The sequence below is a fragment of the Rhinolophus sinicus genome, chromosome 7, assembly GCF_057876585.1.
Source record: "Rhinolophus sinicus isolate RSI-liver-muscle chromosome 7, RSI-T2T, whole genome shotgun sequence".
In the NCBI taxonomy this organism is placed as follows: Eukaryota; Metazoa; Chordata; class Mammalia; order Chiroptera; family Rhinolophidae; genus Rhinolophus; species Rhinolophus sinicus.
The window spans coordinates 30,450,128-30,469,358 of record NC_142507.1 but is presented as its reverse complement, the minus strand read 5'-3'; the positions used below and the strand labels follow the sequence as shown (position 1 = coordinate 30,469,358).

General features: G+C 70.9%; 9 pseudogenes; all 9 read right to left on the bottom strand.

Annotated features, from left to right (window-relative positions):
• Positions 1 to 578: 578 nt before the first annotated feature.
• Positions 579 to 698, bottom strand: LOC148757723 (5S ribosomal RNA; annotated as a pseudogene).
• A 1,803-nt stretch (positions 699 to 2,501) lies between these two features.
• LOC148757722 (5S ribosomal RNA) lies at positions 2,502 to 2,621 on the bottom strand (annotated as a pseudogene).
• A 2,319-nt stretch (positions 2,622 to 4,940) lies between these two features.
• LOC148757721 (5S ribosomal RNA) lies at positions 4,941 to 5,060 on the bottom strand (annotated as a pseudogene).
• A 1,810-nt stretch (positions 5,061 to 6,870) lies between these two features.
• On the bottom strand, positions 6,871 to 6,990 carry LOC148757720 (5S ribosomal RNA; annotated as a pseudogene).
• A 2,317-nt stretch (positions 6,991 to 9,307) lies between these two features.
• LOC148757719 (5S ribosomal RNA) lies at positions 9,308 to 9,427 on the bottom strand (annotated as a pseudogene).
• Positions 9,428 to 11,240: 1,813 nt separating this feature from the next.
• LOC148757718 (5S ribosomal RNA) lies at positions 11,241 to 11,360 on the bottom strand (annotated as a pseudogene).
• A 2,319-nt stretch (positions 11,361 to 13,679) lies between these two features.
• LOC148757717 (5S ribosomal RNA) lies at positions 13,680 to 13,799 on the bottom strand (annotated as a pseudogene).
• A 1,786-nt stretch (positions 13,800 to 15,585) lies between these two features.
• LOC148757716 (5S ribosomal RNA) lies at positions 15,586 to 15,705 on the bottom strand (annotated as a pseudogene).
• Positions 15,706 to 18,024: 2,319 nt separating this feature from the next.
• On the bottom strand, positions 18,025 to 18,144 carry LOC148757715 (5S ribosomal RNA; annotated as a pseudogene).
• Positions 18,145 to 19,231: the final 1,087 nt, after the last annotated feature.

Here is a 19,231-nt window from a genome sequence, read left to right as displayed (position 1 = left end):
TCCTGGCTCTTGTGGGAGACGGGAGGGGACGCGCGGGGGTGTGGGGCGAGGTGCCTGCCAGCGGAGACAGAAGACTCCGGTGGGGCGGGGCGGGTGGGCGTCCCGTTTGCCCGAGGACACGCCGATCCTGTGTGTCGGGTCCCAGGGGCAGGGGCAGGGAAGGGCGTCCCCTGGGCTCGGGCCGAGGTGCAAAGGACCGGCACGTCCTGGGATGGAGAGAGCCTGATGGATGCCTCCGCCGGCAGGCAGCCCTGGGCTTGGGCGTTGGGGGTTGCGGCAGCGGCAGTGTCGGGGAGCGAGAGGGAGCCCTGCGACGGCGGGGAGGCGGCGGCGAGCGAGACGCGGCTAACTGCGGCAGGCTGACGGCCTGCCTCGGCCAAGAGCACTAAGAAGAGGGAGTGGGGGGGAGCCCTGGCCGACGGTCCTGGTGTGCGACCGGGGATGCGAGCTTGTAGTGCCGGGCGGCTGACCCTCCTCTGGCCAGGGGGACCTTCGGCTGGCCGGGCGGCTGCAGAGAGGCAAGGGGCGGCAGGGGTTCGGAGGGAGCCACGCCGGGGCGGCGGCGCCAAAGGAGAGGCGAGCAAAAGCCTACAGGTATTCCCAGGCGGTCTCCCATCCAAGTACTAACCAGGCCCCTCCCTGCTTAACTCCCCAGATCAGAGGAGATGGGGCGCGTTCAGGGTGGTATGGCCGTAGACGCTGGGACACGGCTCCCCGCGCCCCAAGAGCCTGCACCCGGCCTGCCTCGTGAACGCGCGCCATGCAGATGCTCAGCTCCGGTGGCGAGCATCGACACGCTGGCCGGCTCTGCCAGCACCGCGTCCCCGCTCAGTCCGGCTCCCCGCCTCCTCCGAATGCCCCTGGCGTGGGCGGCGGGCTACTCCTGGCCGGCAGCCAGGCCCCTTCGCGCCACCCGAGGCTCCGTGGGACACTGCCGCTTCCCTGAGGGTGCCAGAAGTCGTGGAACTCTGGCATCCTGGGACTCCCCGGACCCAGACCGGCATACACACCGCCCCCCTACCGCCACCAGGTTTACCCCCAACCGCACCCCCAAGGCTGGTGGGGGCTTGCACCAGCAGGCAACCCTGGGCCTGGGAGTTGTGGGAGGACCCCCGCGGCGGCGGAGCGGGCGGCGGCGGCGGCGGCGGCGGCGGGGGCGGGGGTGGGGGAGAGGGCAGCACTTGCGGCGGGAATGGGGAGCGCGGTGCTGGCGGCCGAGGGGGGTAGAGCAGAGCAGGGAGTTTGACGGAGTACGGCGATGGCGGCGGCGGGGGCGGGTGCTGGGGTGAGGGGAACGCTGGCGGAGGGCGTGGGGAGCGCGGTGATGGCGGCGGCGGCGGCGGCGGCGGCGGCGGCGGCAGAAGCGGGGGCTGATCGCGAGGAGCGATGGCGGCCGCGGCGGGGGCGGCGGGGTCCGCGGAGGAGGCAGGGGTGGGTGGCGAGGTAGGCGATGGCAACCGCGTGGATGGCGACAGGTCGGCGATGGCGGTGGCGACAATGGGGGCTCTGACGGTGGGCGCTGGGGCACGGGGTTCGATGGCGGCGGCGGCGGGGGCGGGCGGGGGGAGGGCGTGAGGGCGGTGCTGACGGCGGAAGCCGGGAGAGCAGAGGCGGGAGATTGAGGGAGTATGGCGATGGCGGGGACGGTTGCGGGGGAGATGGCGGTGCTGGAGGCGGGGATGGGGAGCGCGGTGCTGGCGGCCGAGGGGGGGAGAGCCGAGGAGGGAGTTTGAGGGAGTACGTCGAAGGCGGCGTCGGGGGCGGGGGCGGGTGTGATGGCGGTGCTGGAGGCAGGGAGAGCAGAGGAGGGAGATTGAGGGAGTGAGGCAATGGCGGCGGCGGGAGCGGGGGTGAGGGGAGCGCTGGCGGAGGGGGTGGGGAGCGCGGTGGTGGCGGCGGCGGCAGAAGCGTGGGCTGATCGCGAGCAGCGATGGCGGCGGAGGCGGCAGCGGCGGCGCGGGAGGGTTGCGAGGTCGGCGATGGAGGCGGCGGCAGCGTTGGGGGCTGTGTCGGCGAGCGCTGAGCGCGGGGAGGCGATGGCGCGGGCGGCGGCGGTAGCGGGGAAGAGGGAGGTGCTGGCGGCCGAAGAGGGGAGAGCAGAGGCGGGAGTTTGAAGGAGTACAGCGATGGCGGCGGCGAGGGCGGGGGCAGGGGTGAGGGCAGCGCCGGCGGGGGGTGTGGGGAGCGCGGTGATGGCTGCGGATTTGGCGGTGGCGGCGGGGGCGAGGGCAGCGCTGGCGGCGGTGGGGCGACCGCGGGTCGGCGAAGGGTTCGGGATGACGGCCTGCGGGACTGAAGAGGACTAAGAAGAGGGTGTGGGGGTTAGCCCTGGCCGACGGGCCTGATGTGCGACCGGGCATGCGAGCTTGTAGTGCCGGGCGGCTGACCCTCCTCTGGCCAGGGGGACCTTCGGCTGGCTGGGCGGCTGCAGAGGGGCAAGGGGCGGCAGGGGTTCGGAGGGAGCCATGCGGGGGGGGGGGGCGGCGGCGAAAAGGAGAGGCGAGCAAAAGCCTACAGGTATTCCCAGGCGGTCTCCCATCCAAGTACTAACCAGGCCCGACCCTGCTTAGCTTCCGAGATCAGAGGAGATCTGGCGCGTTCACGGTGGTATGGCCTTAGGCGCTGGGACCCGGCTCCCGGCACTGCAAGAGCCTGCTCCCGACCTGCCTGCTGAGCGCGCGCCATGCTGCTGGGCCGCTCGGGTGGCGAGCATGTCTGCCTGAGCGCCGCCCGCCCGCTCTCCGCCTCCTCCGGACGCCGCTGATGTGGGCGACGGGCTACTCCTGGCCCGCAGCGAGGCCCCTTCGCGCCCCCCAGTGGCTCCACGGGCCTCTGTCACTTCCCTGACTGTGACATATGTCTGGGCGCCCTGGCGTCCTGGGATTCCCCAGGCCCCGAACGGCTTTTACCACGCCCCCCCTACCCCAACCCCTCTCATCCCCCCCCCAGCCCCACAACCGCACACCCCCCTTGCTGCTGTGCTGTCCCCACCTCTCAGGGCCACCGAGGGGGTCGCAGGGTCCTCTCAGGCCCCTCCACCCTAGGGACGTGCAACCCAGGCCATGGCCCTGGCCGGCTCCACCCACTGGCCCAAAGCCAGGGAGAGCCACCCGCCACCAGGGGGCAGCACCTCCAGCCTGCCGCCACCCTTCGTCACACAGCCTTCTGTCTGGGCCCTCGCCCCTCGTCAGCGACCGGACCGGCGGCCCGCCCGATCTCCGGTCGCTTCACTGGCTACGCGTCACCTCTCCTGACCCAGGGAGGTGAGAGAGAGGATGAGAGAAGGCCAGAGATGGAGCAAGAGAGAAGCGGAGAGAGACAGACGGGGACTGTGGGGACAGACTCGCAGAGAGCAGTTTCCAGGCTCTGGGCCTCGCGCGGAGGGGTGCTGCGTGGGGGCTCCATGGTCATCAGCTGTGACCGCTTGGCCATCAGCTGTTGCCAGTTGGCCATTGGCCACCGGAGGGGCTGCGGAGGAATGCAAATTGCAGAGGGGCGCGGAATGCAGTTGGCCGGCTTGGTGGGTCGGTAGGTTGTGGGGTCTGTTGGTTGGCTGAGAATCGGCCGGCCGGCAGGTAGGGGATCGGGCGGCTCCGGCTTTGCCGTGTCTCCAAGCCAGCCGCCCGTGAGACATGGTGCTATGAGCCCCCTATCCTTGGCTCTGTTGGTGTTCCTTCTTGGCCTCGCCAACTCCTGCGTCTTTGTGCGGGCAGAGGGACTAGAGTCCCCGCAGGACAGGGACAGACAGACAGAACGGGAGGAGGAGTAAGAGGGAGCGAGATGGAAATATACACGTATATACACGTACATGTATGTATCTAGACATACAGAGAGACATGGCCAGAGACAGAGAGCGAGGGGGCTGGCACGCGCGGAGAGAGCTCCTGAGCCAGAGCCAGAGCCCAACTGGCATGTCACGGAGCCAGACAGACATGGGGTGGGGGAGGGTGGGAGGGACGCACAGGCGGGCACACGGACTGGGACAGACGCACTGAGGCTGTGTTGAAGTGGCAGCTTCTCCAACGGAGTGCGGTCGTGCCCGGGGCTGGGCTCCGCTAAGGAGGCATTGCCCTGGCGTTGGCAGTCACCATTGAAGCCCCCGGGGCGGGCCGCCAGGGTCTCCGGAGGGCCAGTGGGCTCTGAGCCCCGCCCAGGGACCTGCCCGAGGGAGGAGAGTGGCAGCCCCCAGGCACCCTTGTTGTGAGGGTTGTGTGCCTGCGTGCCTGCTCTTCCCTTGTGGTGGTCTTCCCTGGAGTCGATGGCGCGTTGTGCGTTGGGGTGCTGCTCCCGCCGTCCCCTGGTTTGTCCCGACTCTTTGTGCCCTGTGTGTCGGGGACACCGTGGCTGGCGGGAAGGGAGGGCTCCTGGCTCTTGTGGGAGACGGGAGGGGACGCGCGGGGGTGTGGGGCGAGGTGCCTGCCAGCGGAGACAGAAGACTCCGGTGGGGCGGGGCGGGTGGGCGTCCCGTTTGCCCCAGGACACGCCGATCCTGTGTGTCGGGTCCCAGGGGCAGGGGCAGGGAAGGGCGTCCCCTGGGCTCGGGCCGAGGTGCAAAGGACCGGCACGTCCTGGGATGGAGAGAGCCTGATGGATGCCTCCGCCGGCAGGCAGCCCTGGGCTTGGGCGTTGGGGGTTGCGGCAGCGGCAGTGTCGGGGAGCGAGAGGGAGCCCTGCGACGGCGGGGAGGCGGCGGCGAGCGAGACGCGGCTAACTGCGGCAGGCTGACGGCCTGCCTCGGCCAAGAGCACTAAGAAGAGGGAGTGGGGGGGAGCCCTGGCCGACGGTCCTGGTGTGCGACCGGGGATGCGAGCTTGTAGTGCCGGGCGGCTGACCCTCCTCTGGCCAGGGGGACCTTCGGCTGGCCGGGCGGCTGCAGAGAGGCAAGGGGCGGCAGGGGTTCGGAGGGAGCCACGCCGGGGCGGCGGCGCCAAACGAGAGGCGAGCAAAAGCCTACAGGTATTCCCAGGCGGTCTCCCATCCAAGTACTAACCAGGCCCCTCCCTGCTTAACTCCCCAGATCAGAGGAGATGGGGCGCGTTCAGGGTGGTATGGCCGTAGACGCTGGGACACGGCTCCCCGCGCCCCAAGAGCCTGCACCCGGCCTGCCTCGTGAACGCGCGCCATGCAGATGCTCAGCTCCGGTGGCGAGCATCGACACGCTGGCCGGCTCTGCCAGCACCGCGTCCCCGCTCAGTCCGGCTCCCCGCCTCCTCCGAATGCCCCTGGCGTGGGCGGCGGGCTACTCCTGGCCGGCAGCCAGGCCCCTTCGCGCCACCCGAGGCTCCGTGGGACACTGCCGCTTCCCTGAGGGTGCCAGAAGTCGTGGAACTCTGGCGTCCTGGGACTCCCCGGACCCAGACCGGCATACACACCGCCCCCCTACCGCCACCAGGTTTACCCCCAACCGCACCCCCAAGGCTGGTGGGGGCTTGCACCAGCAGGCAACCCTGGGCCTGGGAGTTGTGGGAGGACCCCCGCGGCGGCGGAGCGGGCGGCGGCGGCGGCGGCGGCGGCGGCGGGGGCGGGGGTGGGGGAGAGGGCAGCACTTGCGGCGGGAATGGGGAGCGCGGTGCTGGCGGCCGAGGGGGGTAGAGCAGAGCAGGGAGTTTGACGGAGTACGGCGATGGCGGCGGCGGGGGCGGGTGCTGCGGTGAGGGGAACGCTGGCGGAGGGCGTGGGGAGCGCGGTGATGGCGGCGGCGGCGGCGGCGGCGGCGGCGGCAGAAGCGGGGGCTGATCGCGAGCAGCGATGGCGGCCGCGGCGGGGGCGGCGGGGTCCGCGGAGGAGGCAGGGGTGGGTGGCGAGGTAGGCGATGGCAACCGCGTGGATGGCGACAGGTCGGCGATGGCGGTGGCGACAATGGGGGCTCTGACGGTGGGCGCTGGGGCACGGGGTTCGATGGCGGCGGCGGCGGGGGCGGGCGGGGGGAGGGCGTGAGGGCGGTGCTGACGGCGGAAGCCGGGAGAGCAGAGGCGGGAGATTGAGGGAGTATGGCGATGGCGGGGACGGTTGCGGGGGAGATGGCGGTGCTGGAGGCGGGGATGGGGAGCGCGGTGCTGGCGGCCGAGGGGGGGAGAGCCGAGGAGGGAGTTTGAGGGAGTACGTCGAAGGCGGCGTCGGGGGCGGGGGCGGGTGTGATGGCGGTGCTGGAGGCAGGGAGAGCAGAGGAGGGAGATTGAGGGAGTGAGGCAATGGCGGCGGCGGGAGCGGGGGTGAGGGGAGCGCTGGCGGAGGGGGTGGGGAGCGCGGTGGTGGCGGCGACGGCAGAAGCGTGGGCTGATCGCGAGCAGCGATGGCGGCGGAGGCGGCAGCGGCGGCGCGGGAGGGTTGCGAGGTCGGCGATGGAGGCGGCGGCAGCGTTGGGGGCTGTGTCGGCGAGCGCTGAGCGCGGGGAGGCGATGGCGCGGGCGGCGGCGGTAGCGGGGAAGAGGGAGGTGCTGGCGGCCGAAGAGGGGAGAGCAGAGGCGGGAGTTTGAAGGAGTACAGCGATGGCGGCGGCGAGGGCGGGGGCAGGGGTGAGGGCAGCGCCGGCGGGGGGTGTGGGGAGCGCGGTGATGGCTGCGGATTTGGCGGTGGCGGCGGGGGCGAGGGCAGCGCTGGCAGCGGTGGGGCGACCTCGGGTCGGCGAAGGGTTCGGGATGACGGCCTGCGGGACTGAAGAGGACTAAGAAGAGGGTGTGGGGGTTAGCCCTGGCCGACGGGCCTGGTGTGCGACCGGGGATGCGAGCTTGTAGTGCCGGGCGGCTGACACTCCTCTGGCCAGGGGGACCTTCGGCTGGCTGGGCGGCTGCAGAGGGGCAAGGGGAGGCAGGGGTTCGGGGGAGCCATGCGGGGGGGGGGGGGCGGGGGGCCGCGGCGAAAAGGAGAGGCGAGCAAAAGCCTACAGGTATTCCCAGGCGGTCTCCCATCCAAGTACTAACCAGGCCCGACCCTGCTTAGCTTCCGAGATCAGAGGAGATCTGGCGCGTTCACGGTGGTATGGCCTTAGGCGCTGGGACCCGGCTCCCGGCACTGCAAGAGCCTGCTCCCGACCTGCCTGCTGAGCGCGCGCCATGCTGCTGGGCCGCTCGGGTGGCGAGCATGTCTGCCTGAGCGCCGCCCGCCCGCTCTCCGCCTCCTCCGGACGCCGCTGATGTGGGCGACGGGCTACTCCTGGCCCGCAGCGAGGCCCCTTCGCGCCCCCCAGTGGCTCCACGGGCCTCTGTCACTTCCCTGACTGTGACATATGTCTGGGCGCCCTGGCGTCCTGGGATTCCCCAGGCCCCGAACGGCTTTTACCACGCCCCCCCACCCCAACCCCTCTCATCCCCCCCCCAGCCCCACAACCGCACACCCCCCTTGCTGCTGTGCTGTCCCCACCTCTCAGGGCCACCGAGGGGGTCGCAGGGTCCTCTCAGGCCCCTCCACCCTAGGGACGTGCAACCCAGGCCATGGCCCTGGCCGGCTCCACCCACTGGCCCAAAGCCAGGGAGAGCCACCCGCCACCAGGGGGCAGCACCTCCAGCCTGCCGCCACCCTTCGTCACACAGCCTTCTGTCTGGGCCCTCGCCCCTCGTCAGCGACCGGACCGGCGGCCCGCCCGATCTCCGGTCGCTTCACTGGCTACGCGTCACCTCTCCTGACCCAGGGAGGTGAGAGAGAGGATGAGAGAAGGCCAGAGACGGAGCAAGAGAGAAGCGGAGAGAGACAGACGGGGACTGTGGGGACAGACTCGCAGAGAGCAGTTTCCAGGCTCTGGGCCTCGCGCGGAGGGGTGCTGCGTGGGGGCTCCATGGTCATCAGCTGTGACCGCTTGGCCATCAGCTGTTGCCAGTTGGCCATTGGCCACCGGAGGGGCTGCGGAGGAATGCAAATTGCAGAGGGGCGCGGAATGCAGTTGGCCGGCTTGGTGGGTCGGTAGGTTGGGGGGTCTGTTGGTTGGCTGAGAATCGGCCGGCCGGCAGGTAGGGGATCGGGCGGCTCCGGCTTGCCGTGTCTCCAAGCCAGCCGCCCGTGAGACATGGTGCTATGAGCCCCCTATCCTTGGCTCTGTTGGTGTTCCTTCTTGGCCTCGCCAACTCCTGCGTCTTTGTGCGGGCAGAGGGACTAGAGTCCCCGCAGGACAGGGACAGACAGACAGAACGGGAGGAGGAGTAAGAGGGAGCGAGATGGAAATATACACGTATATACACGTACATGTATGTATCTAGACATACAGAGAGACATGGCCAGAGACAGAGAGCGAGGGGGCTGGCACGCGCGGAGAGAGCTCCTGAGCCAGAGCCAGAGCCCAACTGGCATGTCACGGAGCCAGACAGACATGGGGTGGGGGAGGGTGGGAGGGACGCACAGGCGGGCACACGGACTGGGACAGACGCACTGAGGCTGTGTTGAAGTGGCAGCTTCTCCAACGGAGTGCGGTCGTGCCCGGGGCTGGGCTCCGCTAAGGAGGCATTGCCCTGGCGTTGGCAGTCACCATTGAAGCCCCCGGGGCGGGCCGCCAGGGTCTGCGGAGGGCCAGTGGGCTCTGAGCCCCGCCCAGGGACCTGCCCGAGGGAGGAGAGTGGCAGCCCCCAGGCACCCTTGTTGTGAGGGTTGTGTGCCTGCGTGCCTGCTCTTCCCTTGTGGTGGTCTTCCCTGGAGTCGATGGCGCGTTGTGCGTTGGGGTGCTGCTCCCGCCGTCCCCTGGTTTGTCCCGACTCTTTGTGCCCTGTGTGTCGGGGACACCGTGGCTGGCGGGAAGGGAGGGCTCCTGGCTCTTGTGGGAGACGGGAGGGGACGCGCGGGGGTGTGGGGCGAGGTGCCTGCCAGCGGAGACAGAAGACTCCGGTGGGGCGGGGCGGGTGGGCGTCCCGTTTGCCCGAGGACACGCCGATCCTGTGTGTCGGGTCCCAGGGGCAGGGGCAGGGAAGGGCGTCCCCTGGGCTCGGGCCGAGGTGCAAAGGACCGGCACGTCCTGGGATGGAGAGAGCCTGATGGATGCCTCCGCCGGCAGGCAGCCCTGGGCTTGGGCGTTGGGGGTTGCGGCAGCGGCAGTGTCGGGGAGCGAGAGGGAGCCCTGCGACGGCGGGGAGGCGGCGGCGAGCGAGACGCGGCTAACTGCGGCAGGCTGACGGCCTGCCTCGGCCAAGAGCACTAAGAAGAGGGAGTGGGGGGGAGCCCTGGCCGACGGTCCTGGTGTGCGACCGGGGATGCGAGCTTGTAGTGCCGGGCGGCTGACCCTCCTCTGGCCAGGGGGACCTTCGGCTGGCCGGGCGGCTGCAGAGAGGCAAGGGGCGGCAGGGGTTCGGAGGGAGCCACGCCGGGGCGGCGGCGCCAAAGGAGAGGCGAGCAAAAGCCTACAGGTATTCCCAGGCGGTCTCCCATCCAAGTACTAACCAGGCCCCTCCCTGCTTAACTCCCCAGATCAGAGGAGATGGGGCGCGTTCAGGGTGGTATGGCCGTAGACGCTGGGACACGGCTCCCCGCGCCCCAAGAGCCTGCACCCGGCCTGCCTCGTGAACGCGCGCCATGCAGATGCTCAGCTCCGGTGGCGAGCATCGACACGCTGGCCGGCTCTGCCAGCACCGCGTCCCCGCTCAGTCCGGCTCCCCGCCTCCTCCGAATGCCCCTGGCGTGGGCGGCGGGCTACTCCTGGCCGGCAGCCAGGCCCCTTCGCGCCACCCGAGGCTCCGTGGGACACTGCCGCTTCCCTGAGGGTGCCAGAAGTCGTGGAACTCTGGCATCCTGGGACTCCCCGGACCCAGACCGGCATACACACCGCCCCCCTACCGCCACCAGGTTTACCCCCAACCGCACCCCCAAGGCTGGTGGGGGCTTGCACCAGCAGGCAACCCTGGGCCTGGGAGTTGTGGGAGGACCCCCGCGGCGGCGGAGCGGGCGGCGGCGGCGGCGGCGGCGGCGGGGGCGGGGGTGGGGGAGAGGGCAGCACTTGCGGCGGGAATGGGGAGCGCGGTGCTGGCGGCCGAGGGGGGTAGAGCAGAGCAGGGAGTTTGACGGAGTACGGCGATGGCGGCGGCGGGGGCGGGTGCTGGGGTGAGGGGAACGCTGGCGGAGGGCGTGGGGAGCGCGGTGATGGCGGCGGCGGCGGCGGCGGCGGCGGCGGCGGCGGCGGCGGCAGAAGCGGGGGCTGATCGCGAGCAGCGATGGCGGCCGCGGCGGGGGCGGCGGGGTCCGCGGAGGAGGCAGGGGTGGGTGGCGAGGTAGGCGATGGCAACCGCGTGGATGGCGACAGGTCGGCGATGGCGGTGGCGACAATGGGGGCTCTGACGGTGGGCGCTGGGGCACGGGGTTCGATGGCGGCGGCGGCGGGGGCGGGCGGGGGGAGGGCGTGAGGGCGGTGCTGACGGCGGAAGCCGGGAGAGCAGAGGCGGGAGATTGAGGGAGTATGGCGATGGCGGGGACGGTTGCGGGGGAGATGGCGGTGCTGGAGGCGGGGATGGGGAGCGCGGTGCTGGCGGCCGAGGGGGGGAGAGCCGAGGAGGGAGTTTGAGGGAGTACGTCGAAGGCGGCGTCGGGGGCGGGGGCGGGTGTGATGGCGGTGCTGGAGGCAGGGAGAGCAGAGGAGGGAGATTGAGGGAGTGAGGCAATGGCGGCGGCGGGAGCGGGGGTGAGGGGAGCGCTGGCGGAGGGGGTGGGGAGCGCGGTGGTGGCGGCGGCGGCAGAAGCGTGGGCTGATCGCGAGCAGCGATGGCGGCGGAGGCGGCAGCGGCGGCGCGGGAGGGTTGCGAGGTCGGCGATGGAGGCGGCGGCAGCGTTGGGGGCTGTGTCGGCGAGCGCTGAGCGCGGGGAGGCGATGGCGCGGGCGGCGGCGGTAGCGGGGAAGAGGGAGGTGCTGGCGGCCGAAGAGGGGAGAGCAGAGGCGGGAGTTTGAAGGAGTACAGCGATGGCGGCGGCGAGGGCGGGGGCAGGGGTGAGGGCAGCGCCGGCGGGGGGTGTGGGGAGCGCGGTGATGGCTGCGGATTTGGCGGTGGCGGCGGGGGCGAGGGCAGCGCTGGCGGCGGTGGGGCGACCGCGGGTCGGCGAAGGGTTCGGGATGACGACCTGCGGGACTGAAGAGGACTAAGAAGAGGGTGTGGGGGTTAGCCCTGGCCGACGGGCCTGATGTGCGACCGGGCATGCGAGCTTGTAGTGCCGGGCGGCTGACCCTCCTCTGGCCAGGGGGACCTTCGGCTGGCTGGGCGGCTGCAGAGGGGCAAGGGGCGGCAGGGGTTCGGAGGGAGCCATGCGGGGGGGGGGGGGCGGCGGCGAAAAGGAGAGGCGAGCAAAAGCCTACAGGTATTCCCAGGCGGTCTCCCATCCAAGTACTAACCAGGCCCGACCCTGCTTAGCTTCCGAGATCAGAGGAGATCTGGCGCGTTCATGGTGGTATGGCCTTAGGCGCTGGGACCCGGCTCCCGGCACTGCAAGAGCCTGCTCCCGACCTGCCTGCTGAGCGCGCGCCATGCTGCTGGGCCGCTCGGGTGGCGAGCATGTCTGCCTGAGCGCCGCCCGCCCGCTCTCCGCCTCCTCCGGACGCCGCTGATGTGGGCGACGGGCTACTCCTGGCCCGCAGCGAGGCCCCTTCGCGCCCCCCAGTGGCTCCACGGGCCTCTGTCACTTCCCTGACTGTGACATATGTCTGGGCGCCCTGGCGTCCTGGGATTCCCCAGGCCCCGAACGGCTTTTACCACGCCCCCCCTACCCCAACCCCTCTCATCCCCCCCCCAGCCCCACAACCGCACACCCCCCTTGCTGCTGTGCTGTCCCCACCTCTCAGGGCCACCGAGGGGGTCGCAGGGTCCTCTCAGGCCCCTCCACCCTAGGGACGTGCAACCCAGGCCATGGCCCTGGCCGGCTCCACCCACTGGCCCAAAGCCAGGGAGAGCCACCCGCCACCAGGGGGCAGCACCTCCAGCCTGCCGCCACCCTTCGTCACACAGCCTTCTGTCTGGGCCCTCGCCCCTCGTCAGCGACCGGACCGGCGGCCCGCCCGATCTCCGGTCGCTTCACTGGCTACGCGTCACCTCTCCTGACCCAGGGAGGTGAGAGAGAGGATGAGAGAAGGCCAGAGATGGAGCAAGAGAGAAGCGGAGAGAGACAGACGGGGACTGTGGGGACAGACTCGCAGAGAGCAGTTTCCAGGCTCTGGGCCTCGCGCGGAGGGGTGCTGCGTGGGGGCTCCATGGTCATCAGCTGTGACCGCTTGGCCATCAGCTGTTGCCAGTTGGCCATTGGCCACCGGAGGGGCTGCGGAGGAATGCAAATTGCAGAGGGGCGCGGAATGCAGTTGGCCGGCTTGGTGGGTCGGTAGGTTGTGGGGTCTGTTGGTTGGCTGAGAATCGGCCGGCCGGCAGGTAGGGGATCGGGCGGCTCCGGCTTTGCCGTGTCTCCAAGCCAGCCGCCCGTGAGACATGGTGCTATGAGCCCCCTATCCTTGGCTCTGTTGGTGTTCCTTCTTGGCCTCGCCAACTCCTGCGTCTTTGTGCGGGCAGAGGGACTAGAGTCCCCGCAGGACAGGGACAGACAGACAGAACGGGAGGAGGAGTAAGAGGGAGCGAGATGGAAATATACACGTATATACACGTACATGTATGTATCTAGACATACAGAGAGACATGGCCAGAGACAGAGAGCGAGGGGGCTGGCACGCGCGGAGAGAGCTCCTGAGCCAGAGCCAGAGCCCAACTGGCATGTCACGGAGCCAGACAGACATGGGGTGGGGGAGGGTGGGAGGGACGCACAGGCGGGCACACGGACTGGGACAGACGCACTGAGGCTGTGTTGAAGTGGCAGCTTCTCCAACGGAGTGCGGTCGTGCCCGGGGCTGGGCTCCGCTAAGGAGGCATTGCCCTGGCGTTGGCAGTCACCATTGAAGCCCCCGGGGCGGGCCGCCAGGGTCTCCGGAGGGCCAGTGGGCTCTGAGCCCCGCCCAGGGACCTGCCCGAGGGAGGAGAGTGGCAGCCCCCAGGCACCCTTGTTGTGAGGGTTGTGTGCCTGCGTGCCTGCTCTTCCCTTGTGGTGGTCTTCCCTGGAGTCGATGGCGCGTTGTGCGTTGGGGTGCTGCTCCCGCCGTCCCCTGGTTTGTCCCGACTCTTTGTGCCCTGTGTGTCGGGGACACCGTGGCTGGCGGGAAGGGAGGGCTCCTGGCTCTTGTGGGAGACGGGAGGGGACGCGCGGGGGTGTGGGGCGAGGTGCCTGCCAGCGGAGACAGAAGACTCCGGTGGGGCGGGGCGGGTGGGCGTCCCGTTTGCCCCAGGACACGCCGATCCTGTGTGTCGGGTCCCAGGGGCAGGGGCAGGGAAGGGCGTCCCCTGGGCTCGGGCCGAGGTGCAAAGGACCGGCACGTCCTGGGATGGAGAGAGCCTGATGGATGCCTCCGCCGGCAGGCAGCCCTGGGCTTGGGCGTTGGGGGTTGCGGCAGCGGCAGTGTCGGGGAGCGAGAGGGAGCCCTGCGACGGCGGGGAGGCGGCGGCGAGCGAGACGCGGCTAACTGCGGCAGGCTGACGGCCTGCCTCGGCCAAGAGCACTAAGAAGAGGGAGTGGGGGGGAGCCCTGGCCGACGGTCCTGGTGTGCGACCGGGGATGCGAGCTTGTAGTGCCGGGCGGCTGACCCTCCTCTGGCCAGGGGGACCTTCGGCTGGCCGGGCGGCTGCAGAGAGGCAAGGGGCGGCAGGGGTTCGGAGGGAGCCACGCCGGGGCGGCGGCGCCAAAGGAGAGGCGAGCAAAAGCCTACAGGTATTCCCAGGCGGTCTCCCATCCAAGTACTAACCAGGCCCCTCCCTGCTTAACTCCCCAGATCAGAGGAGATGGGGCGCGTTCAGGGTGGTATGGCCGTAGACGCTGGGACACGGCTCCCCGCGCCCCAAGAGCCTGCACCCGGCCTGCCTCGTGAACGCGCGCCATGCAGATGCTCAGCTCCGGTGGCGAGCATCGACACGCTGGCCGGCTCTGCCAGCACCGCGTCCCCGCTCAGTCCGGCTCCCCGCCTCCTCCGAATGCCCCTGGCGTGGGCGGCGGGCTACTCCTGGCCGGCAGCCAGGCCCCTTCGCGCCACCCGAGGCTCCGTGGGACACTGCCGCTTCCCTGAGGGTGCCAGAAGTCGTGGAACTCTGGCGTCCTGGGACTCCCCGGACCCAGACCGGCATACACACCGCCCCCCTACCGCCACCAGGTTTACCCCCAACCGCACCCCCAAGGCTGGTGGGGGCTTGCACCAGCAGGCAACCCTGGGCCTGGGAGTTGTGGGAGGACCCCCGCGGCGGCGGAGCGGGCGGCGGCGGCGGCGGCGGCGGCGGGGGCGGGGGTGGGGGAGAGGGCAGCACTTGCGGCGGGAATGGGGAGCGCGGTGCTGGCGGCCGAGGGGGGTAGAGCAGAGCAGGGAGTTTGACGGAGTACGGCGATGGCGGCGGCGGGGGCGGGTGCTGCGGTGAGGGGAACGCTGGCGGAGGGCGTGGGGAGCGCGGTGATGGCGGCGGCGGCGGCGGCGGCGGCGGCAGAAGCGGGGGCTGATCGCGAGCAGCGATGGCGGCCGCGGCGGGGGCGGCGGGGTCCGCGGAGGAGGCAGGGGTGGGTGGCGAGGTAGGCGATGGCAACCGCGTGGATGGCGACAGGTCGGCGATGGCGGTGGCGACAATGGGGGCTCTGACGGTGGGCGCTGGGGCACGGGGTTCGATGGCGGCGGCGGCGGGGGCGGGCGGGGGGAGGGCGTGAGGGCGGTGCTGACGGCGGAAGCCGGGAGAGCAGAGGCGGGAGATTGAGGGAGTATGGCGATGGCGGGGACGGTTGCGGGGGAGATGGCGGTGCTGGAGGCGGGGATGGGGAGCGCGGTGCTGGCGGCCGAGGGGGGGAGAGCCGAGGAGGGAGTTTGAGGGAGTACGTCGAAGGCGGCGTCGGGGGCGGGGGCGGGTGTGATGGCGGTGCTGGAGGCAGGGAGAGCAGAGGAGGGAGATTGAGGGAGTGAGGCAATGGCGGCGGCGGGAGCGGGGGTGAGGGGAGCGCTGGCGGAGGGGGTGGGGAGCGCGGTGGTGGCGGCGACGGCAGAAGCGTGGGCTGATCGCGAGCAGCGATGGCGGCGGAGGCGGCAGCGGCGGCGCGGGAGGGTTGCGAGGTCGGCGATGGAGGCGGCGGCAGCGTTGGGGGCTGTGTCGGCGAGCGCTGAGCGCGGGGAGGCGATGGCGCGGGCAGCGGCGGTAGAGGGGAAGAGGGAGGTGCTGGCGGCCGAAGAGGGGAGAGCAGAGGCGGGAGTTTGAAGGAGTACAGCGATGGCGGCGGCGAGGGCGGGGGCAGGGGTGAGGGCAGCGCCGGCGGGGGGTGTGGGGAGCGCGGTGATGGCTGCGGATTTGGCGGTGGCGGCGGGGGCGAGGGCAGCGCTGGCGGCGGTGGGGCGACCGCGGGTCGGCGAAGGGTTCGGGATGACGGCCTGCGGGACTGAAGAGGACTAAGAAGAGGGTGTGGGGGTTAGCCCTGGCCGACGGGCCTGGTGTGCGACCGGGGATGCGAGCTTGTAGTGCCGGGCGGCTGACCCTCCTCTGGCCAGGGGGACCTTCGGCTGGCTGGGCGGCTGCAGAGGGGCAAGGGGAGGGAGGGAGCCATGCGGGGGGGGGGGCGGCGGCAAAAAGGAGAGGCGAGCAAAAGCCTACAGGTATTCCCAGGCGGTCTCCCATCCAAGTACTAACCAGGCCCGACCCTGCTTAGCTTCCGAGATCAGAGGAGATCTGGCGCGTTCACGGTGGTATGGCCTTAGGCGCTGGGACCCGGCTCCCGGCACTGCAAGAGCCTGCTCCCGACCTGCCTGCTGAGCGCGCGCCATGCTGCTGGGCCGCTCGGGTGGCGAGCATGTCTGCCTGAGCGCCGCCCGCCCGCTCTCCGCCTCCTCCGGACGCCGCTGATGTGGGCGACGGGCTACTCCTGGCCCGCAGCGAGGCCCCTTCGCGCCCCCCAGTGGCTCCACGGGCCTCTGTCACTTCCCTGACTGTGACATATGTCTGGGCGCCCTGGCGTCCTGGGATTCCCCAGGCCCCGAACGGCTTTTACCACGCCCCCCCTACCCCAACCCCTCTCATCCCCCCCCCAGCCCCACAACCGCACAGCCCCCTTGCTGCTGTGCTGTCCCCACCTCTCAGGGCCACCGAGGGGGTCGCAGGGTCCTCTCAGGCCCCTCCACCCTAGGGACGTGCAACCCAGGCCATGGCCCTGGCCGGCTCCACCCACTGGCCCAAAGCCAGGGAGAGCCACCCGCCACCAGGGGGCAGCACCTCCAGCCTGCCGCCACCCTTCGTCACACAGCCTTCTGTCTGGGCCCTCGCCCCTCGTCAGCGACCGGACCGGCGGCCCGCCCGATCTCCGGTCGCTTCACTGGCTACGCGTCACCTCTCCTGACCCAGGGAGGTGAGAGAGAGGATGAGAGAAGGCCAGAGACGGAGCAAGAGAGAAGCGGAGAGAGACAGACGGGGACTGTGGGGACAGACTCGCAGAGAGCAGTTTCCAGGCTCTGGGCCTCGCGCGGAGGGGTGCTGCGTGGGGGCTCCATGGTCATCAGCTGTGACCGCTTGGCCATCAGCTGTTGCCAGTTGGCCATTGGCCACCGGAGGGGCTGCGGAGGAATGCAAATTGCAGAGGGGCGCGGAATGCAGTTGGCCGGCTTGGTGGGTCGGTAGGTTGTGGGGTCTGTTGGTTGGCTGAGAATCGGCCGGCCGGCAGGTAGGGGATCGGGCGGCTCCGGCTTTGCCGTGTCTCCAAGCCAGCCGCCCGTGAGACATGGTGCTATGAGCCCCCTATCCTTGGCTCTGTTGGTGTTCCTTCTTGGCCTCGCCAACTCCTGCGTCTTTGTGCGGGCAGAGGGACTAGAGTCCCCGCAGGACAGGGACAGACAGACAGAACGGGAGGAGGAGTAAGAGGGAGCGAGATGGAAATATACACGTATATACACGTACATGTATGTATCTAGACATACAGAGAGACATGGCCAGAGACAGAGAGCGAGGGGGCTGGCACGCGCGGAGAGAGCTCCTGAGCCAGAGCCAGAGCCCAACTGGCATGTCACGGAGCCAGACAGACATGGGGTGGGGGAGGGTGGGAGGGACGCACAGGCGGGCACACGGACTGGGACAGACGCACTGAGGCTGTGTTGAAGTGGCAGCTTCTCCAACGGAGTGCGGTCGTGCCCGGGGCTGGGCTCCGCTCAGGAGGCATTGCCCTGGCGTTGGCAGTCACCATTGAAGCCCCCGGGGCGGGCCGCCAGGGTCTGCGGAGGGCCAGTGGGCTCTGAGCCCCGCCCAGGGACCTGCCCGAGGGAGGAGAGTGGCAGCCCCCAGGCACCCTTGTTGTGAGGGTTGTGTGCCTGCGTGCCTGCTCTTCCCTTGTGGTGGTCTTCCCTGGAGTCGATGGCGCGTTGTGCGTTGGGGTGCTGCTCCCGCCGTCCCCTGGTTTGTCCCGACTCTTTGTGCCCTGTGTGTCGGGGACACCGTGGCTGGCGGGAAGGGAGGGCTCCTGGCTCTTGTGGGAGACGGGAGGGGACGCGCGGGGGTGTGGGGCGAGGTGCCTGCCAGCGGAGACAGAAGACTCCGGTGGGGCGGGGCGGGTGGGCGTCCCGTTTGCCCGAGGACACGCCGATCCTGTGTGTCGGGTCCCAGGGGCAGGGGCAGGGAAGGGCGTCCCCTGGGCTCGGGCCGAGGTGCAAAGGACCGGCACGTCCTGGGATGGAGAGAGCCTGATGGATGCCTCCGCCGGCAGGCAGCCCTGGGCTTGGGCGTTGGGGGTTGCGGCAGCGGCAGTGTCGGGGAGCGAGAGGGAGCCCTGCGACGGCGGGGAGGCGGCGGCGAGCGAGACGCGGCTAACTGCGGCAGGCTGACGGCCTGCCTCGGCCAAGAGCACTAAGAAGAGGGAGTGGGGGGGAGCCCTGGCCGACGGTCCTGGTGTGCGACCGGGGATGCGAGCTTGTAGTGCCGGGCGGCTGACCCTCCTCTGGCCAGGGGGACCTTCGGCTGGCCGGGCGGCTGCAGAGAGGCAAGGGGCGGCAGGGGTTCGGAGGGAGCCACGCCGGGGCGGCGGCGCCAAAGGAGAGGCGAGCAAAAGCCTACAGGTATTCCCAGGCGGTCTCCCATCCAAGTACTAACCAGGCCCCTCCCTGCTTAACTCCCCAGATCAGAGGAGATGGGGCGCGTTCAGGGTGGTATGGCCGTAGACGCTGGGACACGGCTCCCCGCGCCCCAAGAGCCTGCACCCGGCCTGCCTCGTGAACGCGCGCCATGCAGATGCTCAGCTCCGGTGGCGAGCATCGACACGCTGGCCGGCTCTGCCAGCACCGCGTCCCCGCTCAGTCCGGCTCCCCGCCTCCTCCGAATGCCCCTGGCGTGGGCGGCGGGCTACTCCTGGCCGGCAGCCAGGCCCCTTCGCGCCACCCGAGGCTCCGTGGGACACTGCCGCTTCCCTGAGGGTGCCAGAAGTCGTGGAACTCTGGCATCCTGGGACTCCCCGGACCCAGACCGGCATACACACCGCCCCCCTACCGCCACCAGGTTTACCCCCAACCGCACCCCCAAGGCTGGTGGGGGCTTGCACCAGCAGGCAACCCTGGGCCTGGGAGTTGTGGGAGGACCCCCGCGGCGGCGGAGCGGGCGGCGGCGGCGGCGGCGGCGGCGGGGGCGGGGGTGGGGGAGAGGGCAGCACTTGCGGCGGGAATGGGGAGCGCGGTGCTGGCGGCCGAGGGGGGTAGAGCAGAGCAGGGAGTTTGACGGAGTACGGCGATGGCGGCGGCGGGGGCGGGTGCTGGGGTGAGGGGAACGCTGGCGGAGGGCGTGGGGAGCGCGGTGATGGCGGCGGCGGCGGCGGCGGCGGCGGCGGCGGCAGAAGCGGGGGCTGATCGCGAGCAGCGATGGCGGCCGCGGCGGGGGCGGCGGGGTCCGCGGAGGAGGCAGGGGTGGGTGGCGAGGTAGGCGATGGCAACCGCGTGGATGGCGACAGGTCGGCGATGGCGGTGGCGACAATGGGGGCTCTGACGGTGGGCGCTGGGGCACGGGGTTCGATGGCGGCGGCGGCGGGGGCGGGCGGGGGGAGGGCGTGAGGGCGGTGCTGACGGCGGAAGCCGGGAGAGCAGAGGCGGGAGATTGAGGGAGTATGGCGATGGCGGGGACGGTTGCGGGGGAGATGGCGGTGCTGGAGGCGGGGATGGGGAGCGCGGTGCTGGCGGCCGAGGGGGGGAGAGCCGAGGAGGGAGTTTGAGGGAGTACGTCGAAGGCGGCGTCGGGGGCGGGGGCGGGTGTGATGGCGGTGC